Genomic DNA, 17,781 nt, shown 5'->3' with positions numbered 1-17,781 from the left:
AGAGAAACACAGAGGAGAAAAACATATTAAATTTTACCGCTGCTTACCTAATGCTGAGTTTCCGAAACAGCATAGGAAGGGAGAGAAGGAAACATAGTAGGTGAATATGGATTGGGGGTAAGAAATGAAAGAGGAAGCTGTCCGGTAGAATTTTGCACAGAGCATAGCTTAATCATGGCTAACACTTGGTTCAAGAATCATAAAAGAAGTTTGTATACATGGAAGAATCCTGGAGATACTAGAAGGTATCAGATAGATTATATAATGGTAAGACAGAGATTTAGGTACCAGGTTTTAAATTGTAAGACATTTCCAGGGGCAGATGTGGAGGTGCAACACGATACGAAGAGATACCTCATTACTTTTGTCACCTCAGTATATGTTACTTGTAGCCGCATCTGACTCTGAGACAATGCTCACTGCAATTTATTTCATCCTCGGAACTGTTGGAAAGGCTTGATATTGCTTATTATTTGCCGGCCGCTGTGGCCGAGCGGTTCTAGGCGCTTCAGTCCGGAACCAAGCGGCTGTTACGATCGCAGGTTCGAATCCTGCCTCGGGCATGGATGAGTGTGATGTCCTTAGGTTAGTTAGGTTTAAGTAGTTCTAAGTCTAGGCGACTGATGACCTCAGATGTTAAGTCCCATAGTGCTTAGAGCCATTTGAACCATTTTTTTCGCTTATGGTTTGATTCTAGAAAGGGAGTTCCATGCAAAATCTACAACTAATCTTATATTTTCTTTCTGAATTATCTATGTTATCAATCACTATAGCAATGAGAGCGTACTGCAGGCTTTGCTCATGCACTAGCAAGTGGTAACATGGACACATTGTGAGGGGAAAGATACAGTGACTGTTAGTCCAATCTTGCTGGAGCTGTAAAGAGTTTTTCTTACTTTTATCTGTTCTTCAATCAAGCTACAATGTTCCAAGCCGATAATCAGTAAGAAAATCTGTTCTCCATCTTAAGTCTTCACTCGACGTTGATTTAGCAGCTCCTAAATCTAAAAGTGGAAAATTCAGGAAATTGCGATTTTGCAACGTTGTTAAAATTTACAAATTTCTGCTTGTACCGACATAATTCTTTGATTTTATGAAAACACAGTTTGATTTATGTGTGGAGTTTAATAAGTTGTTAACTGGATATCTCTATAGGTCTATTCTCACTGCTAGATTTACATACTTTTGTGGTAATACTGAAATATTTCTTGGGTAATATACAGACTTAATGTTGCCACAGACCATATCAAGGTTGAAAGTCTGTAATTCCTTACAAGGTATGAAGTTGTGGACAGGCTCCTTTCGGTTTGTTAAACTAGATTTTCATCATAAGGCTCCCATGATAAGTTGTAATTCATTTGTATTACAACAATGAATATTTTATAGCACTTGTTCGTTATGACAGTAAGGCTTAAGAGAAAAATTAATCATCAACAATATATTCTCTCTAACTAAAACTGTCTGATGATTCTCGGGCAAAACGTAGAAAGCTTTTGGTTGTGAAATGAAGATGTCTTTAATCTAAAGAGCATTTTTTACCACAAAGAAATTTTCTGCGTGGTTGTTCAGTAAGGAGCGAGAAAAGTAAAAGTTTGAAGGCACAAGATTAGAATAAGTGCGATAAGGATGGCTTTCCATCCAAACTCCTGAACACTTTCTTTTGTGAAATCAGCGGAAAGCAGACAGGCGTTCTTGTCCAGTAGCAATATTTGATACAGTTTGCTTGGTCAGTTTTCTTATATAGCGACCCCAAAGCATCTCAGTTGTTGGCAACAGCTGTCAGCCGCTGTAGGCACAAAAATGTGACGCAGTTCGTAACACAAAACACCACCTTTGTGCACACAGACATTCTGAAAATTCATACTCGCCTTTACCGATGAGCGAGTAGTGACCACTGGTAAAGAGAATTTTCCGACTGAAGACATGGATTTGTCGAATGGATTATTGCTCACCAATTTAGATGTTTCAGAAGAAGATGAAATAGACGGAATGAATTTAAATCCTTATCAAGAGTAAGCTGCCAGTATAACTCTATTAAATAAGAAGGTGATTTCTTCTCCTGTGCCAACCGCTTCAACTCAGAGTAATAGTTGAAACCTAAAGTCTCAATTATTTGCTGGATGTATTCCAATCTCTGTCTTCATCTACAGAGTTCCCGTCTACAGTTCCTTCTACCACCATAGAAGTTATTCTCGATATCTTAATAGATGTCCTATCATCTCGACCCTGCTTCTCGTCGGTGTTTTCCATGTATTCCTTTCCTCACCGATTCTGCAGAAAACCTCTTCATGCCTTACTTTACCTGGCCACCTAATTTTCAGAATTCGTCTATAACACTACAGCTCAAATGCTTCGATTCTGTTTTGTCCATTTTCCCCACAGTCCGTGTTTCACTACCATACAGTACTGTGCTAGAAACGAACATTCTCAATAATTTCTCCCTTACATTAAGGCCTATGTGTATCATATTAGTAGACATCTCTTGGACAGGAATTCTCTTTGTGCCAGTTCTAGTTTTCCATTTACGTCCTCATTGCTCTGTCCATCGTGCATTATTTACTGCCTGCTTTGCACAATTCCTTAACTTCGTCTAATTTGTGATCCCCAATTCTGTGGTTAAGTTTCCCGCTGTTCCTATTTCGCCACTTCTTATTACTTTTCCTCTTTTGTTGAGATACTTCCAATCAATAATCTTTACTCATTAGGTTGTTCATTCCTTTCAACAGATCCTGTAACTCTTCTCCCCTTTTACTGAGCATAGAAATGTCAGAGCAAATATTATCATTGATATCCTTTACCATTGAATTTGAATCCCACTGATGAAACTTGGTTTTATTTCCGTCATTGCTTCTTCTCTATAGAGATTTTACTGTACTGGCAAAAGACTACATTCCTATCTTCCACCCTTTTTAATCCAAGCACTCGGTTCTTGATCTTCCAGTTCTATTGTTCCCTCTTGGTTCTTGTACATATTGTATATTACCCATCTTTCCCTAAAGTTAACCCCTATTCTTCTCAGTATTTCGAACACCTTGCACCGTTTTACATCGTCAAACCCTTTATCAAGATCTACCAATCCTATGAACATGTCTTTATTTCTTTTCACTCTTGCTTCCATTATCACCAATAACGCCGGAACTGCCTCTCCGGTGCCTTTACCTTTCCTAAAGCAGAACTGACCCGTCACATACAACATCCTCAATTTTCTTTTCCATTCTTCTATGTATTTTTCTTCTCAGCAACTTGGATGCATCAGCTGTTACGCTGCTTGTGCGATATTTTTCACTTGTAGGCTCTTGCAGTCTTCTAAATTGTGTGGATGATATTTTCCGAAAGTCAGATGGTATATCGGCAGACTTATACATTCTACACGCCAACGTGAATAGTCCTTTTGTTGCCACTTCCCACAATGATTTTAGGGATTGTGATGGAATGCTATCTATCCCTTCTGCCTTACTTGATCTTAAGTCTTCCAAAGCTCTTTCAAATTCTGACTGTAATACTGGCTACTGTATCTCTTCCCCGTCTACTGTTTCTTCTTCCATCACGTCTTCAGACAAATCCTACTCCTCGTAAAGGCCTTCAGTGTACTCTTTCCACGTATCCGCTCTGTCCTCTGCATTTAACAGTGGAATTCTCAATACACTCTTAATGTTACCGTCCATGCTTTTAATTACACCAAATGTTGTTTGACTTTTTCTGTATGCTCATTCAGTCCTTCCGACAATCATTTCTTTTTAGATCTCTTCACGTTTTTCACGCACCCATATCGCCCTAGCTTCCCTGCACTTCCTACTTATTTCATTCCTAAGATCTCGTTCTTCCGTGGATCTACTGAAGTATTTTTTTCTGTTACCCAAGGTTTCTTCACAGTTACTTTCCTTGCACCTATGTTTTTCTTCACAACTTCTACGATTGCCCTTTTTAGAGATGTTACGTTTCTCTCCAACTGAACTGTCTTTTAGCTAGTCATTATCGCAGTATCTTTAGCCTTATAGAAACTCAAGCATATTTCTTCATAACTGAATACTTCCTCTTCTTACTTCTTTAAGTATCGATCCTTCCTGACTACTGTCATAAACTTTAGTCTACTCTTCATCATTACTAAAATTGCAATCCGTATCTGCTTCTGGTTATGCCTTACAATCCGATACCTGATTTAGGTATCTCTGCCTGACCATGACGTAGTCTAAGTGGAATATTCTCGTATCTCTCACCGTTATCCAAGTATACCTCTTCCTCTTGTGATTCTTGAACAGGGTACTCGCTATTAGCAGCTGGAATTCATTGTAGAACTGAATTCGTCTTTCTCCTTGATCATTATTACTATCAAGCCCATAATCTCCCGTAACCCTTTTTTCTACTCCTTTTCCAACAACCGCATTCCAGTTCTATTACTACCTGTTCAGTGTCCCCATGTACTTTCTCTATCTCTTCACCTTCTGTTTGCGACGTCGGCAACTATACCTCAACTACTGTTGTCGGTGTTGGTTTGTTTTCGAATCTGATGAACTGAAATGTTCACAGTAGCTCACTCTCTGCCCTACCTTCCTATTCATAACGAATCAAACTCCCATTATTCTGAGTCGGCCGAGGTGGCCGAGCGGTTCTCGGCGTTACAGTCCGGAACCGTGCGCCCGCTACGGTCGCAGGTTCGAATCCTGCCTCGGGAATGGATGTGTGTGATGTCCTTAGGTTAGTTAGGTTTAAGTAGTTCTAAGTTCTAGGGGACCGATGACCTCAGAAGTTAAGTCCCATAGTGCTCAGAGCCATTTGAACCATTTTGAACCCATTATTCTGTTTTCTGCTGCTGTTAATATTATCCTACGTCTCCCTACCAGAAACCCTTGTCTTCGTTCCATTTCACTTCATTGACCGCCCCCCCCCCCGTCCCCCCCCACCCCCATTGACCGACCCCCCCCCCTCCCCCCCCCCCACCCCCCACTGGTTCTAGATTGAGCCTTAGCATTTCGCTTTTCAGATTTTCTAGTTTTCCTACCATCTTCAAACTTGTGACATTCCATGTCTTAATTTGTAGAATGTTACCCTTTCGTTGGTTATTCATTCTTTTTCTCATGGTCACCTCCCACTTGGCAGTCCCCTCCCGGAGATCGGTGTGGGGAACTACTCCGGAATCTTTTGCCGATAGGAAGTTTATTATGACGATTTTTAAATTACAGGTCACTGTTCCTGTGGATACACATTAAGTTTCTTTGATGCACTGCTTTCCATTGCCTTCTGCATCCTCATGCCGTTGATCATTGCTGATTCTTCCGGTTTTAGGTGCAGTTTTCAACCTCAAGGGCAGAGAGTGTTCTGACCCTGTATCCACTCCTCCGCCCTCTTCCATAAGGCCGATGGCAATATAGGTGTGATTTCTTATGCTGGAAGTCTTCTGCCGCCATTGTTGATGATTTCTATTCAAAACGTAAGCAGTGGCGATATTCGAACCAGGGCCAAGGACGTTTAGATTAGTAGTCACAGACGCTACCCCTATATTACGTGTACTACTCGAAGTGGTTATTGGGATTAAAGGTTCAATCGAATAGACTTATATAATGGGCACTAAAACTGAGCAGCTGTGATTCTGAAGTAGTTCCTAAGCCGTGTCTGACATTCGATGACTCTGTATGTCTTATCCTTGGCATTGTCCAAGTCCGACACGATGGTAACCAGTTTGTAATTTTTTACCATCCCTCTTCATCTTAGTAAGACTTGGTGGGCCGCAATCGGTATGCCGAGTATTTTGTACATGAGGCTTCGCTGGCTCTGTCACAAGATTGATGCTGTAGTCTTTTGACGTGCTGTGACTGCGATGTTTTAAGCAGTTTGGAGAGAACAGTGTAGTGCTGTTGTTATTATTCTATTGATGCTGACTGTGAACACTTGAATTTGTTCGTTTTCGAGGATGTATTCACGTAATAAATTAGTCTGTAATGAAAGTGCTGCCCTACCCCATCCACACGATATTTAGTTGAGTGACAGACTAACGTGATTTGTCCCACTTCTAAACATTTCGCTTTGTAGTGTGGGGTTAACATTTTCCCCACTGTTCGTAACGACAGAGGGCGTCATGTCAAGTACTGTTCGCTTAACATCTGACAGCTCCCGCTGTACGCTACTAACTTCAAATGTGATTTCAACAGCTGAGTACTGCGCAGAGTGTGGCAGTTCCGAAACTAGTATTTCATTATGTTTAGTCAACACCTTATAAGACACTTCTTGTTTGGCCAACACATCATCTGCCTTATTTAACACTTTCTTTGTGTTAGATGACTCTTTCCTGCATACGAATGTCATTTCCTCGTACTTCGTGGACATTTCATTACATTTTGTGGACATTCCATTTGTAGCAGACGACATTTCATCATATTTAGACGACATTTCATTAATGGAATATGACATTTCATTTATGGAAGATGACATCTGTTTACTCATGGCTGGCCGGCCGCGGTGGCCGTGCGGTTCTGGCGCTGCAGTCCGGAACCGCGGGACTGCTACGGTCGCAGGTTCGAATCCTGCCTCGGGCATGGGTGTGTGTGATGTCCTTAGGTTTAAGTAGTTCTAAGTTCTAGGGGACTTATGACCTAAGATGTTGAGTCCCATAGTGCTCAGAGCCATTTGAACCATTTTTACTCATGGCTGACATTTCACTGAACAATTCAATCTTTAATTTAGTTGACATTTGTGCCATTTCATTTTTTATGGTTGAGATATCAGATGACAACTGATTCGATCTTTCATATCGCTTTAATGACATTTGATCCCACAAAATTCATACGTGTTGAAAAGTTGACTTTTGTGATGCTTCTGACGTACGATAAAATACAGCGAGTTGACCTAGTCTGTATCTGGGGGTTGGATTAATTTTCTCGTTATGCCTTTCGGTTGCCATTGTGGCCGGCTCCAGTATTTTCATTGTAACATAAAAGGTGGCTAAATCAGCTGTGTAAAAATCACATATTTTAGTTTTTAAAGCAGTACACTGACAACCGTTTTACTAAACGAAAACGTCTGGAAAAACAACATTACTCTGTAGAAACAATAATGAAGCGTTGTGCCATCTTGCGTACTCACGGTGCAAACTCAGCCATCTTGTATAATTTAGATTTTTTACTACTGTTAAAACTAATTATTACTGAAATTTTGGAAAATAATTAAATGTAAAAAACTGGCCATGAGTAATTACATCTGTAAAGCAGAATCTACTTTACTCACAAGCAAAGGAAAATAGACAATTTGCCCTTACCTTTTTTTGTGGTGTCGTATTGTATATCGCTGTCCTCAGTATATTTTTTTTTATTTTAAAATTTTGTTGTGCCTCTAATTTTGCTTACTGAAGTTCCTTTTCTAACAATTCTTGATCTCTTCACTTACAAAGCTGTTGTTGCATGATTGGTCAGTTTTATGTTCCATGCAATAACACAAATAAACTGTTAACGGTATAATGACTACAAAATTTACATACACTGTACATGAAAATTTTGTCCTTCGACGCCGTCGAGATTGAAAATAATACCTTATACACGCACCTGTGTGGATTTTATAGATGTTAGGAACTGAAAGTAAAATTAAATAAAAACTTTTTTAAACAGTTTATTGCCCAGACCCCACTTTTCCTGTAACAACTAAAGTACAATAACTAGTTTCGATCTCTATCAGCTACAATTTTCATCGTTCCAATTTGCATACGACTGGATATTATCGTCATCCTGCGAGCTTGTGGTCTGAAACCTGGCTTGCTCTCGGTGATGTTTTTTTTAAACTACGTGCTGTTATTGTCTTAGTGTTTACGAATGTATGTTATTGCATGACTACAGCTAATGATTCCTTCCAGTGCATATTCACCGCTTTTCCACATTTGGAACTATCTGAAGATGGTGACAATAGCAACCTAAATTACTTAATTGTAATAGGTAAATTGCGGTCTAGGCATTAAAGGCCTTTTTTCCTTTAAAATTTTTTATTTAATAAATCACAACAAGACCGCCGGCTCCTTCCTGACTATGTTAGTCTTCACTGGAAGTGAAAAATTTTCAAAATAAAACGGCATCACGTTGACGACAGCTGGAGAACAATATAATCATAAACAATATCGTAAGGTTTGAAATTAACTGATGGCATTAAACCTCTCCTTCTTCAAACAGTTTGAAGATAATGTAGTACCTATGAAATTACATCAGATTTTCATCAGACTTAGACGGTTGGCGTGTGGAAAAGCTTGGTAGTACCTGACCGTGTAATTTTTCCCGTTAATCCAAAAATGTCTGCTTTTGTATCAAACAGTAATCGTAATCGGACCTCGTTAACAAATACAGACTGCAGGCTCGACTTGTGAAAATGTAAATGTACATAAGATAGCGCTGTAAGGGCACGCAATCGTCTCGTCGCCAAACAGACCACTCCCAAATGTCTCAATTAAATGAAGTCATATAAAAAGTTTAAAATTATTACAGTAGGATAATAATTAATGTGCTAATAAATGAAACGTAATGTAGTCTTAAATATTAAATAATTATTGCATTAATATACATGTTAGGGATAAGTTCAGGACCTTCTCATCTGGAGACTGAAAAGATAAAGGCAACAGACATTCAAGACAAGAGTTGAAACAACGGAGTAAGTCGCACATCAATTTTTTTTATAACAGTTGACTATCGAAATTCACGTAGATAATATTACAAGCATGGAGCTGTACCCACTGCAGGATAATTTCGTCTTTGGCTTTATAACTATGATGGTTTCTTATATCTGACAATGTTTCCTGTGTGCTTCACTTTTCTTCTCAGACATTGTACTCAGATTTAATGACTGAATGTTTTAACTAACATGTGCTTTAATGTGTCCAAATACCAGTTACTACACACAAAAGGTCACAGATTACCAGTTCAGTCTCTTATGTGTTTCAATGGTCACATCATCATAGTCACGTTTTTATTTTTTATTTACTTTGGAATATACTTGAGACACGCACGTACAGCCAAGCTCAAAAGTATCCGAACGACCTGAATTGCATTTCGCCTGATTCGCATGCAACCCACATAACGCAGCATTCTAGCAGGTACTCTAATCGCTCCTTGGTACAGTCGTTTGACTATTGAAAATGGTTCCAACAAGTCACCACTAGAAAACACTCCTTTGTATCGGAATAACTCAAGATGTAAAGTAATACTACGATATTACAAATATCAGGGAACGCCTTATCACAGGTAAGACTGTCTTTAAGGCTTGTAAGCTCATAATTTATTACAATAAATGACGTACCTGAAATGTTACCACTCTCATTATTACGTCAGATAGGTAATGCACGTAGTACGTTCGTCGTATTCATGAATTCCTCTTCAAAGTAACATACCGTACTCATTACTTAACACAAAATGACATTAAAAATTTAAGTTATTCACGAGCAGCTAGTTGAGAATGTGTATGAACTTCAAATGACACGACGAACCGTCTCGTTCTGCATATGGATTCAAACTCAGGTCATGCAGACTAAGCAAAGATTTCGTGACTGACGGAAACTAAGTCATTCCTGATTAGGCATACAGAGATTGATATACCTCGATTTTAGACACTATCAGTTAGCAAATACCAACTTTAAATTACATAACGCAAACATTTTTAACGGACGCGATTTCCTACCCTACGAGAGATGTTAAATATTGCTTCTCAACAAGCAACTTATTTGAAATGCCGTGAGGTAAACCTTTGTGTTGGACAGGGATTCGAACCCAGAACCTAATAAGATAGATATCGAAGCACAATCAATTGTGACATATCGCACTTTCTCGGCAGTAGCTAGATGTTTTAATTGAAATGACGAAACAAAACATTAATTTTTTCCTTCCCAGGACTCCAACCCAGCACCTATCGCTGTTATATTATAGAGAAAACGAACGTTAAATATGGGTTTGTTGCACCAGCAGCGACATGTGAGCATGTTTGAACTAGAAATAATATGACGAAGAGTTCAGTGCTGACTGGGAATACAGCCCCACACATATCGATGTTGACTACACACAAAGAGACGTCAGCTACCGAATTATTCTCCACCAGCAGCTCGGAATAACATCTTGAACGTACAGTGATCTCGCAAAAAGTTCTGTGTCTCATTGGGAGTCAAAAACGTCAAATATCGTTAGTGTTGACAACGAATGAAAATACACTAAACATCGAAATTATAATCAACCAGCCGATAGATGTTCTCCTGTTAGATCTTGATAATACATAATGAAATCTTTAGTGCCGGGCCAGGATTCGAACCCAATCACGCGCAATATGTGGAGATGTTGAGGAATATGCAGTTTTGAACAAACAACAAATTGTAGCCGAGCTGTATTGTCACGAAGGGAACAAATTCCGCGTTAAGGGCGGTCTGAGTTGCATTCCCAGTTCAGAACCAATTTTATCGACATACAGAAGCTCAGATAAAAGATGGAATAAGTGTCCTGTGATCCTACATAGCGTTTGTTTCGTCACTGGAAATAAATAACTAGTATAAGAAAAGGTTACTGGTGATAGAGTTTCTACATGTCACCACTCCAGACTTTATTGTGCTCAACCTAACGTCTACTTGGTAGAGAAGGAATATCATTTTTAAAGTGAATTTCAGACCACAATGCCATTATATCTTCTTCACTTGGTGTAGCCAGAAGAAAATGGAATCTGTCTCTCCCTATCTAAAATCACTAACCGAAGTTGGAACCGAACCCAGACCATAGATATATGAACCTATCATCAGCCCAACAGACCACCTTTCTTTTTTTTTTTTTGGGCCTACTTCCTCCCCTACAGCCCGTCCTTCCGCTCGCCATTTGTGCCTTCTTCGGCTAGCTTCTATGCTATATTTGTTCCATAAGAGATAGTTGACTGACGAAGTAAATGTATGCAAGTAAACAAAATCTCTTCTTTTGGGGTTGTGGAAAGAAAATAGGTCCGCTACATTCTTCCATCATTGTGCGGGAGCGATTTTTATAGGAGAGCCAGGTGTACTTCAGCCTGCTGGCGTCTCATTTTTGCGTCAGCAACCTATTAGTGCTTCTACACGAGGGCAAAGGGTAACGAAATAGCCACCTTGTTGGCGTAAAATGAATGACAAACTTAATAGATAATTTCATAAAGAAAAAAAAAGGAATCCTCCGATTGAACAAAATGTCGTTTGATCGTTCTTCAGCTCTGTCGGTAAGACAATGTTCGGTTCAAGAAATTTGCGTAATTTTCTTTGTATTTCTTTTGTCTGTCGAGCTTTTGATGTTCTGTCATCAGGTACATCCAATAATCTGCTTCACTCTTCGTCATAGCCGTTGAGATGTAATGGACTGTCAGTCCTTTGAGCCAGTTGCCTGACCTTCTTTTAGTGTTAGGATATGGCACGTCATCAGGCAGAAGGACGTGTGTCAGTGTAATAGTGTTAGGTGACGTGCGGAAGAGATGCCACACGTCTTTCACATCGTCACAGACGAAGCGATGTTCTTCAGTGACGACGACATTGCATCTGGAACAGTTTGGTGTGTGTGTGTCAGACGTATCGCGTGCAATTTGGAGTTGGTGGAGATTTTTCTATTGACTGCGAGGTACCACGTCGATCGCACATTGGATGGTAGATGGGGGTCAGACATGTTGTCCCATATGTTTTTCCAGTTATAATATCTGACCTCTGCTGACAAAATAACCAAGCGCTGCTTGCATTTGGTGTGCTATGGTTCGTGGCAGAGGCAGCACTTGAGCAACATAGTTGACTTTGGAAGTGATATATGTATTGGCCAGTTGCACTTTTTGTATTACGTTTAAATTACGCAAGCTGTGTTGTTTTATGCTTGCCCGTAATGTGGCAAGTTGTTGTTGTTGTTGTTGTGGTCTTCATTCCTGAGACTGGTTTGATGCAGCTCTCCATGCTACTCTATCCTGTGCCAGCTTCTTCATCTCCCAGTATCTACTGCAACCTACATCCTTCTGAATCTGCTTAGTGTATTCATCTCTTGGTCTCCCTCTACGATTTTTACCCTCCACACTGCCCTCCAATGCTAAATTTGTGATCCCTTGATGCCTCAAAACATGTCCTACCAACCGATCCCTTCTTCTAGTCAAGTTGTGCCACAAACTTCTCTTCTCCCCAATCTTATTCAATACCTCCACCCACCTTATCTTCAGCATTCTTCTGTAGCACCACATTTCGAAAGCTTCTATTCTCTTCTTGTCCAAACTAGTTATCGTCCATGTTTCACTTCCATACATGGCTACACTCCATACAAATACTTTCAGAAACGACTTCCTGACACTTAAATCTATACTCGATGTTAACAAATTCCTCCTCTTGAGAAACGCTTTCCTTGCCATTGCCAGTCTACATTTTATATCCTCTCTACTTCGACCATCATCGGTTATTTTACTCCCTAAATAGCAAAACTCCTTTACTACTTTAAGTTTCTCATTTCCTAATCTAATTCCCTCAGCATCACCCGACTTAATTTGACTACATTCCATTATCCTCGTTTTACTTTTGTTGATGTTCATCTTATATCCTCCTTTCAAGACACTGTCCACTCCGTTCAACTGCTCTTCCAAGTCCTTGGCTGTCTCTGACAGAATTACAATGTCATCGGCGAACCTCAAGGTTTTTACTTCTTCTCCATGAATTTTAATACCTACTCCGAATTTTTCTTTTGTTTCCTTTACTGCTTGCTCAATATACAGATTGAATAACATCGGGGAGAGGCTACAACCCTGTCTTACTCCTTTCCCAACCACTGCTTCCCTTTCATGCCCCTCGACTCTTATAACTGCCATCTGGTTTCTGTACAAACTGTAAATAGCCTTTCGCTCCCTGTATTTTACCCCTGCCACCTTCAGAATTTGAAAGAGAGTATTCCAGTTAAAATTGTCAAAAGCTTTCTCTAAGTCTACAAATGCTAGAAACGTGGGTTTGCCTTTTCTTAATCTTTCTTCTAAGATAAGTCGTAAGGTCAATATTGCCTCACGTGTTCCAACATTTCTACGGAATACAAACTGATCTTCCCCGAGGTCGGCTTCTACCAGTTTTTCCATTCGTCTGTAAAGAATTCGCGTTAGTATTTTGCAGCTGTGACTTATTAAACTGATAGTTCGGTAATTTTCACATCTGTCAACACCTGCTTTCTTTGGGATTGGAATTATTATATTCTTCTTGAAGTCTGAGGGTATTTCGCCTGTCTCATACATCGTGCTCACCAGATGGTAGAGTTTTGTCATGACTGGCTCTCCCGAGGCCATCAGTAGTTCAAATGGAATGTTGTCTACTCCCGGGGCCTTGTTTCGACTCAGGTCTTTCAGTGCTCTGTCAAACTCTTCACGCAGTATCTTATCTCCCATTTCGTCTTCATCTACATCCTCTTCCATTTCCATAATATTGTCCTCAAGTACATCGCCCTTGTATAAACCCTCTATATACTCCTTCCACCTTTCTGCCTTCCCTTCTTTGCTTAGAACTGGGTTGCCATCTGAGCTCTTGATATTCATACAAGTGGTTCTCTTCTCTCCAAAGGTCTCTTTAATTTTCCTGTAGGCAGTATCTATCTTACCCCTAGTGAGACAAGCCTCTACATCCTTACATTTGTCCTCTAGCCATCCCTGCTTAGCCATTTTGCACTTCCTGTCGATATCATTTTTGAGACGTTTGTATTCCTTTTTGCCTGCTTCATTTACTGCATTTTTATATTTTCTCCTTTCATCAATTAAATTCAATATTTCTTCTGTTACCCAAGGATTTCTATTAGCCCTCGTCTTTTTACCTACTTGATCCTCTGCTGCCTTCACTACTTCATCCCTCAGAGCTACCCATTCTTCTTCTACTGTATTTCTTTCCCCCATTCCTGTCAATTGTTCCCTTATGTTCTCCCTGAAACTCTCTACAACCTCTGGTTCTTTCAGTTTATCCAGGTACCATCTCCTTAAATTCCCACCTTTTTGCACGTTCTTCAGTTTCAATGTGCAGTTCAAAACCAATAGATTGTGGTCAGAATCCACATCTGCCCCAGGAAATGTCTTACAATTTAAAACCTGGTTCCTAAATCTCTGTCTTACCATTATATAATCTATCTGATACCTTTTAGTATCTCCAGGATTCTTCCAGGTATACAACCTTCTTTTATGATTCTTGAACCAAGTGTTGGCTATGATTAAGTTATGCTCTGTGCAAAATTCTACAAGGCGGCTTCCTCTTTCATTCCTTCCCCCCAATCCATATTCACCTACTATGTTTCCTTCTCTCCCTTTTCCTACTGACGAATTCCAGTCACCCATAACTATTAAATTTTCGTCTCCCTTCACTACCTGAATAATTTCTTTTATCTCGTCATACATTTCATCTATTTCTTCATCATCTGCAGAGGTAGTTGGCATATAAACTAGTACTACTGTAGTAGGCATGGGCTTTGTGTCTATCTTGGCCACAATAATGCGTTCACTATGCTGTTTGTAGTAGCTAACCCACACTCCTATTTTTTTATTCATTATTAAACCTACTCCTGCATTACCCCTATTTGACTTTGTATTTATAACCCTGTAATCACCTGACCAAAAGTCTTGTTCCTCCTGCCACCGAACTTCACTAATTCCCACTATATCTAACTTTAACCTATCCATTTCCCTTTTTAAATTTTCTAACCTACCTGCCCGATTAAGGGATCTGACATTCCACGCTCCGATCCGTAGAACGCCAGTTTTCTTTCTCCTGATAACGACGTCCTCCTGAGTAGTCCCCGCCCGGAGATCCGAATGGGGGACTATTTTACCTCCGGAATATTTTACCCAAGAAGACGCCATCATCATTTAATCATACAGTAGCAAGTGGCAAGTAATTTTCTATAATTGAGAGCGGCCGTGCGGCGGATATTACTCGTATATTCTGTTCCAAGGCATTTCATTTTTTCCACAGTGTTGATACGTCCAGCGGCTCTGATCTCTATACCCTGACCAAGATTCATAATACCAAATTTATTGCGGTTGAATTTAGCTCCTGACGCCAGTTCGTAGGTCGCCACAACTTCAAATACTGTTTTCACCTCGCTTTCGTCAGTCACAAGTGCCCCTACATCGTCCGCGTAGGCTTGACATATGATATTCTGTCCGTGTATGTGTAGTCCACGGAGTTGCCGAGTCAGGGATACTAAGAAAGGTTCAAGCGCAATCGCGAAAAGCGTCATGGACATGGGGCAACCTTGTCTTACCGAACTATGAATATTGATCGGGTGACTGAGTTGTCCGTTGACACTGATTCTTGACGTGCTACTCGTCAGTATGTTTTTCACGGAGGATATAATTTTCTGGGGGAAGTGCATGGATGTCATACACCGGAACAGGTACGAATGATTAACCTTATCAAAAGCTTTTTCAAAGTCAAGCGACATCAGAGCACAGCGAATGTTGCAAGCTTCCGATATCGCTATAATGTCTCTGTAGTCGCATAAGGTCTGAAATATCGTTCTATCCGTCCCCACACTTGTCTGGTAAGCTCCTTTCACTGTATGAATAACTGAATTGAACCTTTGCATCATGATAATGGCGAAGATTTTATAATCACTATTGTGAAGTGTTATGGGTCGAAGATTCTCCACAGTTTTACCTCTTGATGTTTTGGGGACTAAGACCACTGTACCTTCACAGAATTCTTTCGGAAGGTCAGTGTCGGCATTTAGTATTTCATTGCAGACGAGTGTCAATTTAGCAATTATCTGTTCGCGAAAAGTTTGATAAAATTCAGCGGGTAGCCCATCTGGTCCAGGTGATTTATTCTTTGGGCTCCTCGAGATGGCATCTTCGACGTCTTCGTCCGTTATTCTTGCTGCGAGCACATCAGCTTCTTCTGGAGTGAGTCGCTCTGTCGTCCTAGCAGTGAGAGCTTGCTGCGCTGTTTCATCTATCTGTGTAGTGGCCAGAAATTCACTAAAGTGTCGATGGATCTCGTCTCGTATTGCAGCTTGATCTGTCAAGACTCTCCCGTCTGAAGTTTTGAGTTCCGTCAGAATTTTCCGTTTCTGTCTTTTGTTCTCTTGGTGGATGTGGTACAACGATGTTGCTTCTTCTCGTGTACCGTTCTGCAAACGCGTTAGTATTTTACAGCCTTCGAGATGGTGTCTTTGCAGGGTGAGCAATTTTGCTTTTATTCTGTTGATTTGCCCATAATTTGTTATGACTGTAGCATCCCGAACGCCCAAGTCTCTCAGACAGCTGAAGTAAAAGTCTAATGTCCGCTTCCGCCAGGCGACTTTTTCACGGGAGTAGGTTTTCATTGTCTTTATTATTGCGGGCTTCGCGCAGTTTAGCCACTAGTTCAGCGACGTACCGTACAAGGGGAACTTCCTTTCACATTCTGCCCAAGTGGTGTGGATGGCGGCGTGATATCCAGGATCCGAAAGATGAGCAACGTTTAGCTTCCATTGACCTCTCGCCCTGTGAGTTCCTTGTTTCTCTAAATTTACCGTACATATGTACGCGATATGATCTGAGAAAATAGTGGGCCATAGCTCGGACTGTAAAACGTGTCTCCTTAAATTGGATGTTGCATAAATCCTGTCGATACGACTGGCAGAATGGCTGGTGATATAGGTGAAACCTAGCCTATCACCGTGTTTTAGTTCCCAAGTATCAAACAGATGGAGACCTCTGACGATGTTCTCCAGCTCCAGAGATTTGTTAAAATTTGGCGTCTGATCTTTGGGACTCAGCACGCAATTAAAGTCACCCGCAAATATTATTTGTTCAAATCGCACCGCGAAAAGGGGGCGATGTCCTCCTTGAAAAATTCGGCCCTGCGGCTCTTGTTTCCGGTTCCTGACGGGGCATATATGTTGATAAACCTGGTGTTGTTTATCGTGACAGCGAGACCTCTACTGTTCGGCAGTTTCGCCACGTCTGTAAGTAGGATCCCCTCTTTAGTCATAATCGCTGTGCCGAGGCTATTGTCATTGCCAGGATTGATGACGGCGTTGTAGCCAGTGATGTCGTCCAAACGGATAGCCGTTACTTCTTGCAGCATTAAGATGTCAACATCAGCGGCGTACAGAAAATCCTGTAGATTTCTCAGATTGAGGGTGCTGCTAATTTTATTTATATTCAAGGTCGCAATTCTGTACGCCTGCAAGGACGTCATGACGACTATACCGTGTCAGGTGGGGTACTGTTTGCCAGGTGAAGTGGATGTTTGCTCCACTTAGAAGAAGTCGGCATCATCATCTGCTGCACGAGCGTCTCTGGTGGTGGTTTGTTGCCGGGTGGACACATCGTGTCGACGGTCAGGTGCCGTCCGTCCTGAATGTTGTGGTATGTCAGCCATCTCTGCATCATGGCTTTGCTCCTCCATGTCATCCGCCCAGCCTCGCGTGCACGTAACTTCCCGCGTGTCCGTTTTGGGTACAGATGGAGCGTCCTTCGGACTAGCTGTACCGTCTGGAATGTGGATTCCACAGCCGGGTTCAGTGTCCTCATTTCGGGTCTTCTTTTTTGTTATTCCATCTTCCAGAGGAGTTGCCTGTGTGGTCTCCGCCAGTTCTTGACCTATCTGTTTCGCCTTTTCACGCAGGATTGGCGCGATTTCTGCTGCTCCCTGACGGGCTATTCGACGTTTCTTCCGTTTCTTTGCTGAAACAGTTGTAGGCTGCTGTTCATTATCCTCCGACGTGGCAACCGTGTCCTCTTTGTATTGGCCGACTTCTTCGAGTGGTTTGCACATGCCTTCTTCTGCCGTCTTAGCCTGGTCTTGTTCTACACGCCTGTCAGTTTCCTCGTCTTGTGAGTGTGCTGGACCTG

The sequence above is a fragment of the Schistocerca cancellata genome, chromosome 6 (genome assembly GCF_023864275.1).
Source record: "Schistocerca cancellata isolate TAMUIC-IGC-003103 chromosome 6, iqSchCanc2.1, whole genome shotgun sequence".
In the NCBI taxonomy this organism is placed as follows: Eukaryota; Metazoa; Arthropoda; class Insecta; order Orthoptera; family Acrididae; genus Schistocerca; species Schistocerca cancellata.
Note: the sequence above shows the minus strand (reverse complement) of the source record.